This window comes from Eulemur rufifrons, chromosome 7 (genome assembly GCF_041146395.1).
Source record: "Eulemur rufifrons isolate Redbay chromosome 7, OSU_ERuf_1, whole genome shotgun sequence".
NCBI lineage: Eukaryota > Metazoa > Chordata > Mammalia > Primates > Lemuridae > Eulemur > Eulemur rufifrons.
The window spans coordinates 137,734,164-137,756,346 of record NC_090989.1 but is presented as its reverse complement, the minus strand read 5'-3'; the positions used below and the strand labels follow the sequence as shown (position 1 = coordinate 137,756,346).

Below are 22,183 nucleotides of genomic sequence, written 5' to 3'. Positions count from 1 at the left end.
TCATTTCTGAATTAAGGCACATTCCTGAATGTGGGTTGGCACATTGATATCATTTTGCATGCTTGCTTTGTTTAACTTAGTAGTAATAGCTGTTTCAAGTGTAATTCTAAGAATGCTTTCTAAGTCTGCATGTTGCTCAATGGATGAGAGGCTATCCATAGAGAGGGAGAGAACTGCAGAGATTCTCCTTGAAAGTAAAGAGTATCCCCACTAGGTCACAATAAGGTGGGACTCCTACCTAGACCCTTACTGCTCAGTTATTCTTATATTCTTTCTACTTCTATCAATGAAATATTGGATAATGAAGTGGATCCCATCCAGAAAAGTAACAGTGTATGCTTTCATAATAGTTTATATTAGTATTACTATTAACATATAAAACAGACTATTTACTTTTAAGGTCTGAATAGAGAAATAGCAGTCAGACATGGGGGTGCACACCTGTAGTCCCAGTTACTTGGGAGGCTGAGGTGCGAAGAACCCAGAAGTTTGAGCCTAGCCTGGACAAGACCCTGCCCCCCCACAAAAGTCAAACTTTATGCCTGTAATACCAGAACTTTGGGAAGCCAAGGTGGGAGGATTGCTTAAGGTCAGGAGTTTGAGACCAGCCTGGGCACCATAGCAAGACCCCATCTCTAAAACAAAAAAAGTAATATTAAAAAAAGACAAAACAAAGTAGACAGTTGTGAATGATGAAATAATTGTCCCTGAAGAGTAGGTGGAGGTGAACACAGAGCAGGATATACTTCTACTGGGAGTGAAAGCACTGGAAGAAGGACAAAGACTAGTTAGTGGACTTGATAGATAATGGGAGTTCAGGGAACTATTGAGTAAGAAATACAGATTGTTTTCATTGTATTCTGGAGAGGCGGGCATTTGCTGATGGTATATAGCAAAGAGAATAACAAGGAAGAATCTTGGATATTGTTCTCAGCTTGGAAGTCTACAAAACCTTACCTCCTGTACAACAGTGAGAAATAGTTATTCCCATTTAATCACAGGCTATGGAGGCCTTCAATTTGGCAGAGAAAGCAATTTTCATGAATGTATTGGAAAAATACAAGGCATATCAGGTTTGAATATGTGCATAGATCTTTATTGTATCAATAAAAATAAAAGATAATGCTATGGAAATGTAGCTGATTAAGAAATTATGTCTTAAAATTTGAATCTGAATCAACCTTATATAGGCAGTATGAATTATCTCCCCATTCCCAAATTTTGTAATAGGTTTGGCCTAACATGAACTCTAGAGGAAGATGGGACAGAGGGAAGATTCAGTGGACCTAGAAGACCACTTGGGAGGTAAAGACAAGTAATTCAGATAAAAACTGAGAACTTAACTGTCCATCAGACGAAAGAATGGAGGTTATTTGTAACTACGAAAGCATATTTACAGCAGAGTAGAGGGAATGACCCATTGGATTCAATAGAAAATGGAAAGTGTGTATGTAGAAAAGATCATTAATAGGATAGTAGGAACAACCTTATGCCAACAAATTTGACAACTTATATAAAATGAACCAATTTGTTGAAAATCACAATTTAGCAAAACTGACATAAAAAGGAATAGAATATCTGAATAGTTTTATATCTACTAGAGAAAATGAATTCATAATCCAAAAATTTCGGCCGGGCGCGGTGGCTCACGCCTGTAATCCTAGCACTCTGGGAGGCCGAGGTGGGCGGATCGTTTGAGCTCAGAAGTTCGAGACCAGCCTGAGCAAGAGCGAGACCCCATCTCTACTAAAAATAGAAAGAAATTATATGGACAGCTAAAAATATATATAGAAAAAATTAGCCGGGCATGGTGGTGCATGCCTGTAGTCCCAGCTACTCGGGAGGCTGAGACAGGAGGATCGCTTGAGCTCAGGAGTTTGAGGTTGCTGTGAGCTAGGCTGACGCCACGGCACTCACTCTAGCCTGGGCAACAGAGTGAGACTCTGTCTCAAAAAAAAAAAAAAAAAAAAAAAAAAAAAAATTTCCCACAATAAAACCTTCAGCTTCAACTGGCTTTTCTGGTGAATTTTCCAAACATTTAAAGAATTAATAATACCAATCTTGTATAAATTCTTCCAGAGAATACTAAAGAAGGAATACTTCCCACTCATTTTTTATGAAGCTAGCATGCTCCTTATACCAAAGTTTGACAGGGACATTACAAGAAGAGGAAAATATAGCCCAATGTCTCTCATAAACATTTATATAAACTTCCTGAATAACATTTTAGTCAGTAAATCTAGTATGGGATTTATTCATGATTACCTCGTAGGTTTAACATTTGAAAAATCAATCAACATAACTCACCACATTAAAAAAATAGCATCATCTCAAAAGATCAAGAACCATCTTTCATAAAATTTAACATCTGCATATAAAAAATGTCTTAGCACACTAAGAATAGATGAGAACTATAAATAGAAGTCTATATATAAAAAACATACAGCTAACATCACAGACAATGTTGAAATACCGAACACTTTCCATTTAAATTTTGGAATGAGATAAAGTTGTCCAATGTTACCTCCTCAAATATTGTCCTCAAGGTATTGGACAGTGCAATAACACAAGAAAAAGAAATGGAAAATATAAAGATGGAATAATAAAAGTGTCATTATTTACAGGTGACATTCTCAAATATACACTAAAGAAGAAAAAAATTATTATAATTAATAAGGAAATTTAGCAAGGTTGCTGAATACAAGTCGATTAAAAATTGTATTTCTATATACCAGCAAGAGGTGATTAAAAATGAAATTTTAAAATGATACTATATATACAGCATCCAAAAAATCAAATAGATAGAAATAAGTTTGAGAAAAGGCAATGAAAACCTCTATACTGAAAATTAGAAAGCCTTGATGAAATAAATTAAATAAGACCTAAATAAATGGAGAGATATAACACATTCATCAATTACAAGACTCAGTACTGTTAAAATGTCAATTCTCCTAACTAATTATAATCCCAATCAAAATCCAAGAAGATTTCCTGGTAGAAATAAACAAGCCCATTCTAAAATGTACATGTAAATATGGAGGACTTAGAATATTCAAGAAAATTTAGAAGCCAATAAAACAAAGTTGAAGGATGTATATTACTAGATATTAAGAGTTACTAAAAGGTCATAGTAACTAAGATAATGTAATTAGTGTGGTATTGTTGCCAGGATAGAAAAATAGACTAATGAAACTGAATAGAGAGACTAGAAACAAACATATAATATATATTTGCCACCTGATTTATAACAAGAGTGTCACTGCAGTTCAGTACAAGAAAGAATGATTTTTTAAATGATGCTGGTTAAGCCAGATATCTCTACAGGAAAGTGACCTTGACTCCTTCCTTATACCATAACAATTAATAAACAACTGGATCATAGACATAAATACAAAAAGTATGATAATATGGCTTTTAGAAGAAAACAGGAGGGAAGCTTCATGATCTTGGGAAAAGCAAAAATTTCTTAAACATGACTTATTGAGCACTAACTAAAAGATTGATAAATTATCAAAAGACTGAGGGATGATATTTATAATATACATACCTGAGAAGCACACATTTTATACAGAATATATATTTTTAAAAATTCCACAAATCAATAAGAAAACAGAAAACCCAATTTAAAAAGTGAGTCTGAACAAATCATTAATGAACACAGCAATTTAGATTGATCTCCAGGTAATTGTGCTGAGCCAGAAAAAGAAAAAAGCCGATTCCAAAAGACTATATACTGCATGATTTCATGTCTACAACACTTTTGATGTGCCAAAATTTTAGAAATGGAGGACAGATTAATGGTTGCCAGAGTTAGGGACGAGGGATGGGGAAGTGAAAGGAAGGCAGATATGGTTGTGAAGGAGAGGGATCCTTATGGTATTGAAACTGTCCATTATCCCACCTGTGGTGGTAGATAAACATGCTTACATAGGTAATAAAATTGTATAGAACTTATATACACAAATGAGGAAAAGCAAAATTGAGAAAATCTGAATAAGATCTGTAAATTGTATCCATGTCAATTTCCAATTGTGATGTTACACTATAGTTGTGCAAAATGTTACCACTGGGGAAATGGGGGCAAGGGTGCAAGGGATCCCTCTACATGATTTCTTATAACTTTGTGTGAGTCTGCAATGATCTCAATAAAAATGTCATTAAAAAACACCCCAATTTAAATATATATGTGTTTGTATACGTGTGTGTGTGTATATATGATACACATATATAAATAATTCACTTAGTTGATGTAAATGGCCAATATGCATGTGAAAACAAGATTAACCTTACCTATTAGTGATAAGGGAGATGCAAGTTAAAAGTATTATGATATGACACTATACTCCAACCAGGATGGCAAAAATGAAAAAGATTGATAATACCAAGTATTGGTGAAGATATGGACAATAGGAACTTTCACACACTGCTAGTGGGAGTTTAGGTTTGTACATCCACACTGTAAACTGTTTGGCAGTGCCAACAAAGCAGAACATTTGCGGAAGTTATGACCAAGCAATTACATTCCTAGGTATGTACACAACAGAAATTCTTACAAATATCCACCAAAAGGTATGTACAATATATTTAAAGTAGCATTATTTATAATGGTTCCAAGCTAGAAATACTCTATATATTCACCTACAGTAGAATTAATAAATTATGTGTACCTACTATAATATAAAACAACGAAAAAACAAACTGCTCTACAAATACAGATGAACCTCACAGATACAATGTTGAATTAAAGAAGGAAGATATAATAGTCTTCATACAGTATGATTCCATTTCCTTAAAGTTCAAAAACAATCAAAACCAATCTATGGTGCTAGAAGTCAGGGTTGTGGATACATTTGTAGGGATAATAAAAGAACAGAAACATGAGGAAGGCTTCTGTGAAGCTAAGACTGTTTTACATCTTGATCTGGATGGTGGATACATGAGTGTTTACACTTTGTAAAATTTATGGGACTCTAAATTTGTGAATTGTGCAGTTTTCTTTATATCTGTTATACTTCAATAAAAAAGTATTAAAAAAAGACTGAAAAAAGGCCTACTTTAGATGAGAGTAGTGACATTTTATTCATTTGAAAAGGATAGAACTAATGGATTCAGATTTGAGAAGGTTGGGAGATTTATAAGGTGTCTGCATTCTCTTTTCATCATGTATGTCTTTGAGGCAAGATGTGAGGTGAAGGTGAAAACCAGCGGGCTTGGCAGTCTGAGAGAAGTATAAAATAGTTGTCTTGGAGAGTGGAAGACTGAATGGACCAGGGGAATGTTATAAGATTTCTAGGTAGTGCTGATGGGACATGTAAGTTGCGTAGTCACAAAATTGATGTGAAATCTACCAGCATAGTGGCATGTTTTACTCTAGCTATGTAAAGCTGTTCAAAAGAAGGGAGCAGACTGAGAATTGAATGCAAGTGAGATCAATGTTTTACCAGAAGACTATGATGGAGGCAGAGTTAGCCAAGGCCCATGAAAGACAGCGATTACAATGTTCTCCTATGGAACCTAATCTAGAGATGGATATGAGGAGACGGAGCAGACAACTTATATTGAAAGAGTGGGAAGCGATACACAGAAAGGCAGGCTTAAGGGTGTCAAAGAATTGTTGCAACAGGGGTCATGAAAGAAGTGTGTGGAAGGAAGGTGGTGGTCATCAGAAAGTGGTATGTTTGAAATTGAGTGTTTAAAATGGAGAATTGGAGTAAACACAGTGATTGCTAATGACAAATTCTAGGATAGGGTAGAGAAAGATCACCAGAAGTGAGAAGCTCAGGAAACTGAGAGGCCAAAGTACCCTTTTGTTAAACTCCAGTAAGGGATGCACATACTTAATTCACTTATTAGTAACATTCAGTCAAAAATTTTTGAGCCCCTGCTATATGCTAAGTATTGTGTTAAGTAACCATATACTGGAGCACTAAAGCACAGACTGGGTCATACGACATGATAAAGCCCAGAAGAAACTGGTTTTGTTACTAAGCCATCGGTGTCCTTTCTCATCTTACATACATAAAGCTATTTGATTTTATGTGTTATTCATTATTGCCACTCTTACATTCACCATACAGTAGCCAATCAAATCCTTTCAAGTTGCATCTTTTGTATTATTACTACTTTCTTCTGTTAGTCTTCTCATTTCACATTTGAATTTCCTACCTGCTTATGCTCTCCTTAGCATACCTTAACATTCTCTAATTTGCCATATTGGTTTGGTTTACAAACGGTAAAGAATTTAAAAGTCTCTGTAAAGAGGTGATCTCTTTAAATGAGAGATTATGTTAAGGCCAAACCAACATTTATTATCAGTCTCTAAACTTGAAATTGTCAAGAAAAAATTATTTTAACAAATAACATGACCGGTCTGTTATCTAGATAGTTCTTTCAGAAATTGATATGAACACACAGCTGAACAACATGTCCTCAGCCTCTTTAGGTTCATTTAATTTTTTCTCTAGGAAGCTGGGATTTTTTCTTTAGTTTGGAAATGAAAGACTGTGAGACTTTGTCAAGAAGACAAGGGAACTAAGAAATCCTCAATGTGCCTGGAAGCTTTGTTGTTTTCTATTTAAGTTCTGTGACTAAAGCATTAAATTGGGTTGGGTAAAGATGCTTCAGCCAAAATGAAAGGGAACTCATTCAGACTGCCACAAGCACCGTAAATTCCATTCCTCACAAAACATTTCCTCTCCATGGTGTCGGGCCCACACATCGCGAATGCCAATCATCCCAGTGGGCTAGAGTAGATGATACAACTCAAGGAGAGAGAATACTGAAGGTGCCCTTAACGTCCTTTGAAACAAAGCTCAGTCTCTATAAGAGTCAACAAACGTTCCTTTTTAATGTGTTTGTTTTTCAGTCAAGAGATTTGAGAGACAGAACTTGACCTACTCAGCTATTTAGAATATTCATACTAGAGATTGATCCAAGATGGGTGGGGAACAAACAAAGGCTGGGAGAAAGTGGGGAAAAGAAAGAAAGAGGCTAGCAACATTATAAACAAAGAGGAAATAATAGAAAACAACAAGTTAGAAACTGCAAAAATAGGGCATAAAGCTATTTGACTAACATACTTTTAGGAACTGCACATAGAGGAAAAACAGATTTAAATGGTACTACTTTATCCATGGGAGCACATATAATCTTGGCAATACAAAAACATAATAGAAGAGTTTCTGCCAAGCTACAGATATTATCACTCTTTCCTCTAAGTATATGAGGAGGTGAAAGTAAGGAGCCAAGGGATAGACAGGACTGGAAGGAAATCGACCCTCTGGTGCCAGAGTCCAGTTTCCACTTCTTGCCAAAGAATTGAAGAATAGTATGTTTGATGAGAGCTGTCAAACAATGCAGAGGCAGCACATGTTTTCTTCGGGTAAATTTTAACCCACTCCTACTTAGTTCTTGGTATCACTGTGACCTATGTCATCTCACTTATGTTTGGCTATACCCACATCCACTGCTCACAGTTAAGAGCACCCACTTCGTAATCTTCTTCCTCTGTGCCTTTTTTGTTGCCACTGTGTTCAAAACATTTTTTATCCAACTCCAACACAAACCCAAAACCTGCTTCTTAAGCTATGTCCAAATGCCAAATTCCTATGTGCTGCTTTGCTTCAGTTCCCCATTTGGAAATAACTCTCTCATGACTTCTAGCAGCTCTTTATCCATACTTCCTCTACAGCTCTTAGCAGTCAAATAATGTAAGCTTCTGAAAAGACCCTGCCTGATTCATCATGGATGGTATTAATAGTTAATATGCATGTGTTGAATAAATGAATGAGTGAATAATTAAGCACTCTGGGTAAAAAGTGTAAGGTTTTTAGGGAGAACATAAAAAATATAGGGAGAATAAAGCTAGCAAAGAAAAAAGCCTTCTTCTTTTAAAAAAATTTAAATAGTTAAGGAGTGGAATGAAGGGGAAAAATTAAAATTAAGAGAAAAGGGCCGGGTGGGGGACGGGAAGGAATAAAAAAAAGAAGAAAAGAAAGAAAGAGAAAAGGGCCAGTCATGGTGGCTCATGCTTGTAATCCTAGCACTCTGGGAGGTCAAAGTGGGAGGATCACTTGAGCTCAGGAGTTCCAGACCAGCCTGAGCAAGAATGAGACCTGTCTCTACTAAAAATAGAAAAAGTTAGGCCGGGCGCGGTGGCTAACGCCTGTAATCCTAGCACTTTGGAGGCCGAGGCGGGTGGATCGCTCGAGGTCAGGAGTTCGAGACCAGCCTGAGCAAGAGCGAGACCCCTGTCTCTACTAAAAATAGAAAGCAATTATTTGGCCAACTAAAAAATACATATATAGAAAAAATTAGCCGGGCATGGTGGCAGCTACCTGGGAGGCTGAGGCAGTAGGATCACTTAAGCCCAGGAGTTTGAGGTTGCTGTGAGCTAGGCTGATGCCACGGCACTCACTCTAGCCCAGGCAACAGAGCGAGACTCTGTCTCAAAAAAAAAAAAAAAAAAAAAAGTTAGCTGGGTGTGGTGGCACGTGCCTGTAGTCCCAGCTATTTGGGAGGCTGAGGCAGGAGGATGGCTTGAGCCTAGGAGTTTGAAGTTGCTGTGATACTCTAGCTGGGTGACAGAGTGATACTCTGTCAAAAAAAAAAAAAAAAAAAAAAAGAAAAGAAAAGGAACTCAGAACCAGTAAAAATTATTTCCTTAAGTCCTACACATATTTGAGAAGAAACTGGACCCAATTATAAAATAACTTAAAATTTTTAAAAGATCCAACCGTATTAGGACAAAAGGAAGCAGGACATCTAATGCGGAAGTAAGATCTTCCCTTGTAGGAAGATCTCGACTACACAGAGGCTGTGTAGTACTCTGTTGATAGTCATTCTGAGGCTGAAACTGAAATCAATGGTAATGAAATGTAGTTTTGAGGAGGGAGGAAGAGATGAGTATTGGGCCAGGGTGGAATAGTGAATCCAAGAAAGGAGGCTAACTTTTTTTCTTTTTGCAATTAAAGAAAATAAGTTGAGGGTGATTACCAGAACCAATCAGTTCTTAAGTTCATATGAGGAACCCAAAAGAATACACACTTGGCACCCTTAATATTCTGTGAAAATGGTGTAATTTTGCTGCCCAAGAATATTGGTGCAGTATTGTGAGCAGAAAGTGAATGTCTGCAATCTTTTCGTTGAAATAGGTTGAAAGGTGAATATTTGAAATTATTTCGTTGGAGGATTAGAGAGAGATGTGACCCAGAACAAATAAAAGCATTTCAAGCTACCCCATTATTATTATTATTAATTGTGTTAGTAAGGGTGCTTGTTGGCAAGAGAGCAGTTGAAGTGATACACAATGTTTTCCAGGCTGGAGAGGGAAAGAAATGGAACAGGGAGAGATGATGGACTCAGCAGGAAAGGAAAGATGCAAGAATAAAATACTGATAAAGCAGGTATGAGGGTTTTAACATTTCAGAAGGGAAGGCATTATGGTTAGGTCCAAAACGTATTCTCTGAGGCAGCTGGCTAGAATGGTATGAGGTGAAGTACCTTGACATCAGGAGGTTAAGGAAGGCTGACACTAAAATATTACTATAATAGGCAAGGCTGGAGGCAAGAGGAATCTAATGACAAAAAGGCATATATGGGAATTGTCAAGGAGATCAATGGATAATAGCAATGAGAGGGGGAAGAAGACAGCATCCTGGGACAGTGTTATCATTTAAGAGGAAGGAATTTGTACAAAGTCTAGAAGAGGCAATAGTGATACAGAAGACTGTCAACACCTCCCTCTAAACTCCAATGGTTAGAGGGTAGAAAAACATTTGAGAGGGTAGTTGGAAAAGCTGTATTCTTAGAGAAAAAGACAAGTATTAGGCAAGACATGAGAAAGAGAGGACTTTCTGTACAGAGCATGAGGATGTACAGGAATTTATCTTTGGGTTTATAAAAGTGCTTTCACAGGGACACGGAGGAAAAAGATATCATATAAGATCAGTAGTAAATGGATGGTCTATTGGACAAGTCTTAACAGCACAGAGTGTTTGGGGAATAAAGACTGCATGAAGGTAGAAGCTCCAGGAGGACTGAATTAAGATGGCGATTCAGCAGATAAGGGTGAGGTCTGTTGGCATCTGCCCATTTCCAAGTTCCAGCCAGGCCAGGTGAGACCTCACATGGTTTCACCAGCTTAATATGCAGATGCCTATAAGTAATGATAAAACTATTACTTGTTTGGTCGGTAAATACTCTTTCTTTTTTCCCCCTACATTACTAGAGGTTGTTCACTCAATATTTGAAAGAATAAGAATGCACATTTCATTTCAAGTTCAACTTAAACATAAGCGGATGTGCCCTGTGCTGAACTTGGTCAAAAGAATAAATCTTAAAAAATGCTAGTTATTATAGAAATCATCTTAGATATTATTTTTCTTGACTCACTAGTGCTTTCACAATTTCCTAATGGATAGGGAGAAAGGATACCTAACAATAACTCTCTTTATTATTAGTGTTTATCAGAAAAACTTCTTTGAAAGATAAACAAACCTTTCAACCATAGAATAATCTGGCAACATACCTGAACTTGTATTCTTCTGGTTTTGTTTCTTGTTCTTTGTTTTTATTATTGTTTTTCTTGAGTATATTAATTATTATGCTTTTAGGCATATTATCATGTTAATACAGTATTTTGGTGCTCTCTAAGCACATAAGAAACACATTTATTTTATAAATATGTTCTATTTGTTTTATTTTCAAGCATCTAGAACTCATTTGTGGTTGAATCATAGTCACATTAGTTTGAAAATTATTTAAAAAATAAATTAGTCTAACACTGCTTCAAATTAAAGCAAACTAGTGATGAAGACGATGTTCATGGTAAATATTACATATTCTGGAACAAAAAAAGGCTAAAATTTCATTTTTGGGGAGGGTTTATACATGTATTTATACAAATACATGTTACAAAGGGATTTCCCAATTTGAGCACTGGTATAAGATTACACAGGAATCAATGCATTTCTTTTCAAAATAATCATTACCTATCTAACAGTTGGGGTTTGGAAGTAATTTTCTATTTAAGATTTTTAAGGCAATGTGAAAAAAATCTCTAAAATAATATCAACCAATAAAAATCTAGGGAAATACGTCTACTTTCAGCTGTCTAGCATGATGGATAAGAAACACTTGTGTTTGTATCTATAAATCTCAGTTATCTTATTGTGAAATGGAGTCAATCACTTATTCTTTAAAGTGTTCTTGAAAATATTAATGAAATAATCCATACAAAGCTCTTAAATAGGGCCAGGTACATATTAGACTCTAATAGATGGTATAATTATTATTATAAGATAAAAATGTCATTATATTAATAGTTTATTAGGACCAAAAATAAGGTTGGAAAGGAAATGCTCATCTATTTTCTCTTGGAAATTATATTGAAAAGACATTTGATGTAGATAGTAGGGCCCTAACAAAGTGGGTGACAGACACTTCACCTACATGAAGAGATAGTTATAAAGGGGGAATGGGAGGACCTCATGTTTCTGAGAAAGAAAGGGAGAAAGGAAAGCTGGAGGAGCTAGCAGAAAGGGGAGGACAGAGGTGCCCATGAGTGGTATGAGCCTACCCACATGGAGGGGAATAGCTGGTGAAATCTCACTGTGCTGAAGATATCAAAGGGTGTTTTAATTAAAGAGATGCATCTTTATATTCAACATGAAATGGTTTGAATGGCCATTATGTTTCCGTTACTGAACACACTCCAAGTCTTCACTAATGTAACTCTGAGTGGGATTTTTGTGAGGAAATTGAAAAGGAGAAATTTTACATCAAAATCAGCATTATGTGGAATAAAGACAGCAGAGAAAAGTGACCATAATGTCCTCAAAACCTCAAATACATATTGCAGAAAGCTTCAGACTTCTAAAGGGTACGGAATTGGAGATTTTAGCCAATCATTTGGTTTCAAAATGTTAAGGAGCCCAATGAGATCTGCATTCTTTTTTTTTTTTTTTTTTTGGTTGAGACAGAGTCTCATTTTGTTGCCCAGGCTAGAGTGAGTGCCGTGGCATCAGCTTAGCTCACAGCAACCTCAGACTCCTCGGCTTAAGCGATCCTACTGCCTCAGCCTCCCGAGTAGCTGGGACTACAGGCATGCGTCACTATGCCCGGCTAATTTTTTCTATATAGATTTTTAGTTGTCCATATAATGTCTTTCTATTTTTAGTAGAGACGGGGTCTCGCTCTTGCTCAGGCTGGTCTGGAACTCCTGACCTCGAGCGATCCACCCGCCTCGGCCTCCCAGAGTGCTAGGATTACAGGCGTGAGCCACCGCGCCCGGCCTGGTTTGCATTCTTAAACAAGGAAAACAAAATTGGATGCAATCAACTCAAAAGGCAAATCTTAATATCTCCCATCTATCAGAAAAATAAGAGATAAAAAGTCTGATCATTAAGAGAAGCATGTAAGAACAAGTAGCTCCAAAAAGAAATAAAACTAATGGGATAAAAAAAAAATGCAGAAGTATACTTTCTTGAGTGGTGTCAAAGAAGAAGTAAGGCAGCCAAAGTAAAACAAAAAGAAAAAGCAATATAGATAATACACCACGTTTCATTTTTATCTCCTGATTTTCTTGGCTTGGTCCCACCTAGTTCCTGGTCCTTCACTGCTCATCCTAAAAGACTCCAGTTTCTATTTAGGGCCTGGAGACACTGCTTCACTAATTCACAGTCTATTGTGGATACTTCTCCAAGAATATTAATTACAGACTTCTCTAAAGTTTTGGTCCTGTTTTTCTTTCTTTTGTCTAATGGCATTGTGTTTCCTATTTATCATTCAAAATAATTATTGACAGTCAATTATATTTAAAATGCTGAGTTTTATAGTGGCAAATATAAACTAACCTCCTCCTTAATGAATTTCACATACATTTATAAAAAATAAAAACACACAGGTTTAAATTTCTTAAAAAATACTCTTAGCATTCTCTAAGGATATTTATAAACTAATGAGTAATTTAAAAAGAGGGATCAATGACTTAAGATCAAAAGTAAAAATCAATCAAAAGTTATAAGTGTGGATTCTAGAGAGGAGGATTTGAAGAATTACAACAGTGAACTTCTATTTTGTGGGTTTTTTCTTTACCACTCAGCATTCATTATCTCTTCTCAGTGAAAATCCACGTTTCCTTTGGAAATCCTTATGTTCCCATTTCTCAACCATGTATTTAGAATGTGATTGGCTTCACAATTAGCATATCCTGATCCTCTGTCCAGAAATGAATGGAAATAACTCTAGCAAAACCAGTGAAACCTGAGAAGATGTTTATTTGAGATTCTGGAAAAGGAAAACACTCTGTTATGTATGGAGATTTCTGGAAGTGACCTTTTTCTTCCCTTGCATGGTGTAGTCTAAGTATGTGAGGTCATCACTGTGACAGCCACTTTGCTGCTATGATAGGGAGGAGCTGGATTTCTTAGACGTGATGATATGGAATGTGAAGATGTAATGCAAATAAGTAAAAAGAAAACAGGTAGGTATTTAGTGACATTATTTGAGCCAGCTCTTCCTATGACTTTTCAGGTGCATGAATCAATTTCCTTTTAAATTAAACCAACCAATTTGAGCTGTTTAGCTGTTCTTTGTGGTTGGGGAGATCATATGAATTTAGAAGGGGAAATTAGGCCAGAGAGAAAATCAGTTAAAAAAAAATACACATCATCAATTCTAAAAGAATTGGCCAAAAATGTATCAGACCAGGGATATGATGGGTCTTGAAGCCTTGCCTATTAGGCATTTAATCTTCTCTTATCCTGTCAATAAGACTCAATTGCTGATGGATCCTTCTGTAACATTCATATTTGGCTATTCATTTTAATATTTTTATCCAAATCCAATTTGCCTAATTACTTTAAATATTTTCACCACTATCTACAATGACTCAAAAATTTTTTGTAATTAAGACACTCTAATTAAGCAGATATTTTTTAGATCTCTTAGGAAACCCCAGTGGAAAACTATTACCATCACTTTGCATTTGCCTTACAACTAAAAATCCATCATAGCACCTAAAATTCCATCACAAGAGTTAAATGTTAATTCATTCAGAAATTAGTATTTTATCATATAATTGCCCCCCTAGAAGGAGTTGGGAGAAATGTGAGAAAAGGGTACAGGCAGTTTTCATGAAGAAAAGAAGGAATTGCAAGACCAGAACTGATTACATAGGCCCCAGAGGTATAAATTTCTGAGATAAAGGTTTTAGAAAAGCCTAAAAGAAGAGAATACAAAGTGGAGAGCAAGTGCAATAGAACAGGGATATTGGAAAATCCCAAACTAATCAATTTGCTTGCACTGACCCTGTACATGCTACTGAATAGTAGATCTAAAGTACCCTGGCACTCTATTTCTGCCATCACACCACTCCATTTTCTTACGTGATTGGATTTTTCCCTTCCTGTGTTACTAGATGTTGGATTTCTACCATTCCTCTAACTCTTTTGTTTTGTTAATTTTTGGAGACTGACTTTTTAAAACTAAATTTCATATGGTGCTTGGGATCCAAATACCCTATTTCTATGAGATACTTTGTATAATCATGAACTCTCACGCTAAACTTCACAAGTTATCTTAAATATCAAAAGCCACATGAGAATACAGTAAGATCTGGATATAACCAGGTTTTTAAAGTATTTTAAGAAAATGCTGTGGATTTCTTTTAATCAGTATCTTTCCATTATGCTCCATGGAAGGAGTAATTCAAGGGATTTTTTTCACAGGTATTCCATATACAAAGAAATTTCTGAGTAAACAAGTTTGAAAGATGATGATATAAACCAAGCAAAGCAGGTTTTTATTTTTTCTTGGGGGTGTGAGTTCCTTTTTCTCTTTTCCTCCTTCATTCTTTATCTCCAGGTTTTCTTCCCTGCAGGACTAATCAGAATCATTCATGTGAAAATGTTTATTGTGATTGGCTGTTTCTAAGAAGACAAATACGGTTTGCTACATTTCCCAAATGTAGTGGATCTTAGAATTTTTTTTTTTAAAAAAGTACAACACTATTAGACTGAGGAGCATTCTTTAAGACCTGGGTTTTCAAACTTGGCTTTACATTGGAATCACCTGGGAAGATTTAACAAACTACTGTTGCCTGCGTCCCCCACAGATATCCTGTTTAATGGGCTGGAGTTTGGCCTAGGTATTGGGATATTTAACACTCCCCCGGTGATTCTCATATGCTACAAAATTTCATATCTCCTACTCTGGGGCATGTGTGGGAAATGATGCTTAAATGTGTTCCCCAAAGAAATCTATATGACCAAAATATCAATCAAGTTTAAATGATGAATTTGTATTGAGCACTCTAAATTTTGAATATTTTTCCATGGGAATCTAAGAATAGGAAAATAAAAGAGAAAATAAAATTCCCAAACGAACTGGAAACAATTGTGATGGGAACAGGAGACAAGTACATATATGTACAATAAAATTTCCTCCCAATTCTACACAGGATTCATTCTACAGGCACTGAGAGAAAAACGAAAAAAAAAAAAAAAAAGAGTACAGCTGTCCTCATTAGCAATGAGTCAAAGTGAATCTGTAGACAATGAAGGTGAACTTGGCTGTGAAACTGGGGACTCAGCTGAGAGCTTTGTTTCTAGCTTTATATATTTCAGAAAATATAAACAGTGAATAATCAGGATTAGATGCTTCCAGTTAAAAAAGAATCTTAATATCCAAGAACAGTGTAATCCTCTTAGCTGGTATTGACACCAGCGGAAAATAAAAAGAGTCAATTTAGTTATTATCCTAAATACTACAGGCTCAAAGGAATGTGCTGGGGAGGCAGCGGCTTGTTGACATGGTGTCATCAGACATATCATATGAGTTTTGGCCCATTTTAAAAATAGAGCCTTAACTCAGTAAAACCTATCTAAAGTAACCATGTAGAAAAGACTAGGAGGACTTTATCCCCTCACATTACTGTGGCTATGTTTGTAAACAGTTGTGGTTCCCTCGTCTCCACAGTGAGAGATGAGGACTGAGCTCTCATGGTGGTTTCAGGCCTTTATAATTCTACAAGTTATCTCTTGTTGACTAACTATTCTATAGTGGATACTCATACTATGCCAACGTCCTGATTCATTTCATCTTATTTTTCCAGGAGTTCCTAAAATATATCATTTTACCCTGATAATTTTGAGTGTACTGCATAAATCAAAGATGGATTTATCTATTTCTCCTGAAGGGACCCAATATCCTCATTTCCAACTTAAGTGAAACTCTGTTGGTATTAAAAGAAATCATGCAAAAGGAAGGAAATCATAAAAGAAAACAACAAAATATAACACAATTCTGGAAGGAAGGAAAGAGTTTGAGTAATATTGGGTAATTAACATTCTACTTTTATTTCACCATCAGTTTAATTCCCTCCCATCGTCTTAGTTATTTTAAGGTCCCCATTCACACACATGCCTGTGATTGGCTGGTTGGCTTAGAGCAGTGGCTCTCAAGCTCCAGTGTGCATCAGAATCACCAGGAGGGCTTCTTAAAGAAGAGACTTCTGGGCCCACCACCAGTCTTGGATTCAGTAGATCTGGGGTGGGGCCTGACAATTTGTATTTCTAACAAGCTCTCAGGAGGTGCTGGTGCTGCCAAACTAGGACCAACATTTTGAGATCCAGTGGTTTAGTGAATTGAAAATCTTAAGTCAAAAGCTTAGAATCCTAGGAAGTGAGGAAGATTGACTATGTATTATGACTATTCTAATATCACATTAACTCTTATAATATATCTCTGTCAGGTATTATCATTGTCTTCATTTACAGATGAGAAGGCAGCTCCAGAGAAGCCATACAAAGAATGCATGAAAGAGCTGGCATTTAAATGCTCATCTTCCTCAAATTTGTGTTCTTTCATTTACTGCACGCTGCCTGACCAGCACTGGGACGGAATGAGGTACTTCTGTTGAACTGTCAAATTCTCACGTCTTCTCATTACATCTGATCACTCAAGAGTGGACTATGGTTAGGAAGATGTAATAAAGGGAGCCCACCTCAGAAATGATCACAAAAACTGAACTTCCATGCTTTATTTAACAAGAATGCATTGGTTGTATTACTAGCTTTAATACTCATTTTCTTAACATAAAAATTAGTGATGTGCTTTGCCATTGCCAAATAATGGTATCCTACTCTTGGTGAGATTCCTAAGGAAAGTTATTTTAGAAACTGGGACCTATACACAGGTACACACCTCAGCATCACATCGAATTAATTCTTCAAACGAACTTGAAGTCTAAATGGCTTGGGTAATGATCACAAGTGCCAGTAGTGTGAGTTTTAAAGCCAATAGGCAGCTTATAAAATATAAGCTAAGGCTGGGCGCAGTGGCTCACGCCCGTAATCCCAGCACTCTGGAAGGCCGAGGCGGGTGGATTGTTTGAGCTCAGGATTCGAGACCAGCCTGAGCAAGAGCGAGACCCCGTCTCTATTAAAAATAGAAAGAAATGATCTGGCCAACTAAAATACATATATAGAAAAAATTAGCTGGGCATGGTGGCACATGCCTGTAGTCCTAGCTACTCGGGAGGCTGAGGCAGTAGGATCGTTTAAACCCAGGAGTTTGAGGTTGCTGTGAGCGAGGCTGACACCACGGCACTCACTCTAGCCCGGGCAACAGAGCGAGACTCTGTCTCAAAAATAAATAAATAAATAAATAAATAAATGAAATAAAATATAAGCTAAAGGCAAAACAATTCAACTAAATTTAGGGGATTAAAAAAATACCCACTCAAGTCTTTCCTGAACTGGCCAAATTCAAAAGCATCAACCAAGCATACTTTCCTAAAGGCATAAAAATAACAGGGGAGTATTATCTGTATGACTGCTAAAAGAAAAAGAAAGAATGGCTCTTTACATTTATATCCAGTTTTATAACTAGAAAAATCAAGGGGAAAAACATCTCTTTGAGAGTAAGGAATTCAAGAAGTTGGAATCCACAGACAGGAACAATCAAAAAGAAAGGCTTTCAAGAGACTAATTGATATTTTATCCCTTTGAATACTGTTAATCCATAAGAATTTTCAATATCATTTAGAAAACACTAGTTAAATTCCTTCCAGACTGTCAGTATAAATTAGGACACAACAAATGAGAAATGGAAAGAAAGATAGAGCAAACTTTCTTGCTAGATGAAAGGGTGTCTTGTTTGATCATGGCTGAGAAATCTTATTTAAGGAAAACTAGCTCTATGTCCACAGGCTGGCTGCCTTTCTTTGGTAAGCTCTCAATGTAACAGTGTAACACGAACATACTGAGTAAGGTGCTTTTCTATTTCACTAGTGAAAAAGAGCTAAAGGCCATTACTTGTTCCGATTACCATTCATAAAGACAGCGGGGCATCTGATATGTGTCTTCCTGAATTCTCTGTGAAAGACATGATACAGACTATTGAAGAATTGATAAAAATGAGGCAAAGATGCCACATTGGGACCAGAGTGTGTCTGCAATAGTGTGTGTGTGAGGGACGTGGGCAATAAAAAGAGTATAGAAGTACTTTCAGAAGGTGACACTGGGGAATCAATTATAATGATGTTAGTAAGATAAATGAATATGATAGCTACCTAGGGAAAATAATTAAGCAAACAAAATCTTGCAGATAAGCCATATTGCTGAAGGGCATTCATATTTCCAACAGACACATTGTAGGTTTCCACCAATACTTTAAATTATTTTATGTAAGGATCATTTCCCAATCATTCTACTTTCTCCATATCCTTCCACTTTTTTTCTACTTTCTCATTCATTAGTTTTTTTTCTATCCCATTCAGAAAGCTTTCTGCACTCAGTTATGAATTCAAATTTCCAAATTTCTTGGGAATTCTGAGACTATTATCCTTTTGATAATTTAATCTTTTGAGGCAAAGGTTAGGATTACTTAGAAGGTGTGTCCAGCAAATTGGCATTCTTACCTATAGGCACCATTTATTCAATCAATAAATATTTGCTGAACACCTACCATGGCAAGATGCTGCTGGATAATGGAGAAATAAGGTAAATATGAATAGTTCCTGCTTAAAAGAGTTTATAGTCTTGACTCTAAAGGGGAAGAAAGATAATTTAACTGAAAAAGGTGATTCAGTATACTAAATGTTATGATGAAGATATTCTCAGGGACCAAAGGGCATAGAAATGTGGCAACTGTAAGATAAGACAAAAGGATAAGGGAGGCTTTCAAAGGAGAAAAAAGCATCTGAGACAATTACTGCAAAACAAGCCAGTATTAGTAAGTTGAAGGGTAGAGGAAAAGCTTTCTAGACAGAGAAATTGCTCTTATTTGTCATATTCCCATCCTGGAAACCGGAAGCAGTTCATTATGGCTGGAGCAGGGAAGTAGTAAGAGATGAGTCTGAAGAAGTAGACATAAGGATCATGAAGGGTTTTGTAGCACAGGCTAAGAACTGAGGATTATGTCTTAAAAGCTGTGGAAGGATTTGAAGCACATCCTGTTTGTTTTAGGAAGATGGCTCTGGGACTGTAGAGAGAATGGACTGAGGTAGGATAAAGCTTGAACCAGCAAGACCAGTTAGTCTGGTAGTCATGGTAGTCCTGCCAAGGGATGTCAGTTACCTAGAGTAATGTTCTGGAAAAGATAATCTTAAGTTTTAGGCCTGTTAGAGAACATTTGGGCATCCGACTAGCCTAGTATTGCCTTCACATTTTGTCCTCCACATTTATTTGGAGTGAAAGTCAACACTGAAGTCTTTAATTGAGGGTGAGTCTTTACTGAAAGACTGTTTTCATCACAAGTTTAAGCTTTAGTACCACAAAGGATAAAAGAAATAGCAGAGTACTTGATCTCCAAATCCCCAGGGAACTACAATCTAAAGATGGGGTAGAGAGAAGATGGTGAGGTATGTACAAGTATCTATGACATAAGGTGAAATACAACAAATATCAACAGACAACTTTGAGAGTTTTCAAAACAAAGTGTGAAAATCAGAAAGCAATGAATGGAAGAGATAGACTGTTAGAGAAGGGTAAGATTTGACCAGCAGGTGCAGCAAGGAAGAAATTCCAGGTAGAAAGCCAGCATAAGCAAAGGCAAGAAGGAAAGGGCTCACAGCCAAGCACATCATACAAGTAACTGTGACTAATGAAAGAAGAGTCATGCATGAAGACAAGAAGAAAAAAAAGTTGGGAAAGTAACTTGAGGATTATACCATGGCAGGTCTCGAACACAAGGCTGATGAGTCCTTCTTAATTTCTGTAGCCTTTGAGTTGTGGCTCTTGACGGGGAAAATAATACATTTGCAGTCTCCATGTCCAGAATTTATTTAATTACACCCCACCTTCTCCCCAAGAGGATTTAAGGCAGCTTCCAAGGTTATATAAAATATTATAGTGTCAAATAAGTGAGAAAAATGAGGCAAAGGGAAAGGAAATAAGATGAAGTCAGCACTATTAAATTAAATAAATGCCATTAAAATTTTATCAGAGTTAGTTAGCAATGAATTACACAAGTCACCGTGTCCATTAAGAAAGAAAATAAACTAAGTGTGTGGAAGACTGATTCCCAATATGAAGGCAGGAGAGATGTTTCTCCTGTCAGTGTGAAAGGAGCAGACACAATGTAGTCTAATGAACAACAGCCTTAAAGTAAGCAAAGCAAGCTTCCAAGGGCTGTTTATTATAGTGTCCTTCAAACATAAGTGAATGGCACTGTGCCAAGGCACACTTCATAAAAAGCTATTTTTCAGGGGGCCGGTGGAATGCAGTCATCCAGGTAAAACAGCTTTCTCAGCTTAACCCAGGGATATAATTTAGAATATCCAAGGAAAATGTATATTCTGCATAACATCCAAATGTTCCTCCAAAAATATTATTTCTCTTCGTCAAGGTTCTGAAAGGAATGAGCAGCAGTGACTTTGGAATTGTTATGCATCTTGACAAGTACTTGGGATGTATCTTTCTTTGCTGCTGGTTACACATAGGCACATGTGTTTTAACCATTAGCTGAAATTGGCCTTGGATAGATAGTCTCAAATGGAAGAGGCTAAGAAGAATTGAAAAGTACCCACTGACTCCGTCCAACACATACACCCATTTATTTGGAGGTCAGCTGTGGGAAGGACAATATTCTTTTCAGAAAAATTTTAGGTCTGCTCTCACACAGACCAATGGGCCATCCTCACACTGTGGTTCTAACAGTATGACATAGTCTTACCACCCACTTCACTGTAGAACTATCTCTGTAAACTAACCACAGCTCTGAGTACTGTAACATTTCTGCTATATCCTGGTTGCAAATTCCATAGTTACTATTAATATTTGAAAAGATGACTTCAGATTCAGAAATCTGATCTGTATCCTAGCTTTTGGCAGTAACCGGATGGTAGGGATAGTTATACTAAGACCATGTCCTTTCAGAAAAAGTTTTTAAAAATGGTAATCTTGAAATTTATTCAGGCATTTGTGTGAAGGAAACACAAGAAAGAAAAGGGCCAGGTGTTAACATCAAGAAAACATTGCAATAATAAAATTAAAAAGTAACAAGGACGCAGCCTGGCCCAGGGTAATAGAATGAAATGGGTAGAACAGATTTAAAATATATTGTGGAAATACAATCTACATAAAAAAGGAAGATTGCATGTGGGGTAGAGGTTTAAGCACAACTGGCTAGAATAAAAATGACTCACCAATTTATGAGAGAATTACTATACTACTACAAGCTCAGTTGAATATTAAATCATATGTTTCTCACTTAAAAAGAAGAGCTACCCTCCAAGCCACTGTCAAAAGACCATAATGATCCTCAGCTTATAGCTACACGACTAAAAATTGTGGCTTAGAGAAATAATACTTACAGAAGTTTGACTGAACCCTAGGGAAGTCTGCAGAAGAAACTGTATTGAGAAGACAGGGTATAAGACTGAAATTGTGAATATGAAGTTTGTACTACCAGTGGGCTAGCTAAGGGTGGTAGGAGTGGAAAGGGAAATCTAAGAAGTAGTTGGAAACACTGGCATGAAAATCAAAACAGAAGGTATGATTAGCAATATAGATTTGGAGGTCATCCACATGATGGTTAAAGGTGAGGAAGCAGATGTCATCATTGAGGAAGAAAATGAAGAAAAACAAAGTGTCCTAAGACCAGCACCCTGCAAACCTTGAGATAAAAAAGATCTACACATTTTATTAAGCCCAGGAAAATTTATCAATGCATAAGTATA

The 22,183-nt window shown here is 36.5% G+C and overlaps 1 protein-coding gene across 5 annotated transcripts in view; it reads right to left on the bottom strand.

Moving 5' to 3' along the window:
- The window catches only part of RBMS3 (RNA binding motif single stranded interacting protein 3), a 649,837-nt gene that overhangs the window by 8,484 nt on the left and 619,170 nt on the right, over positions 1-22,183 (bottom strand). The window lies entirely within an intron of this gene.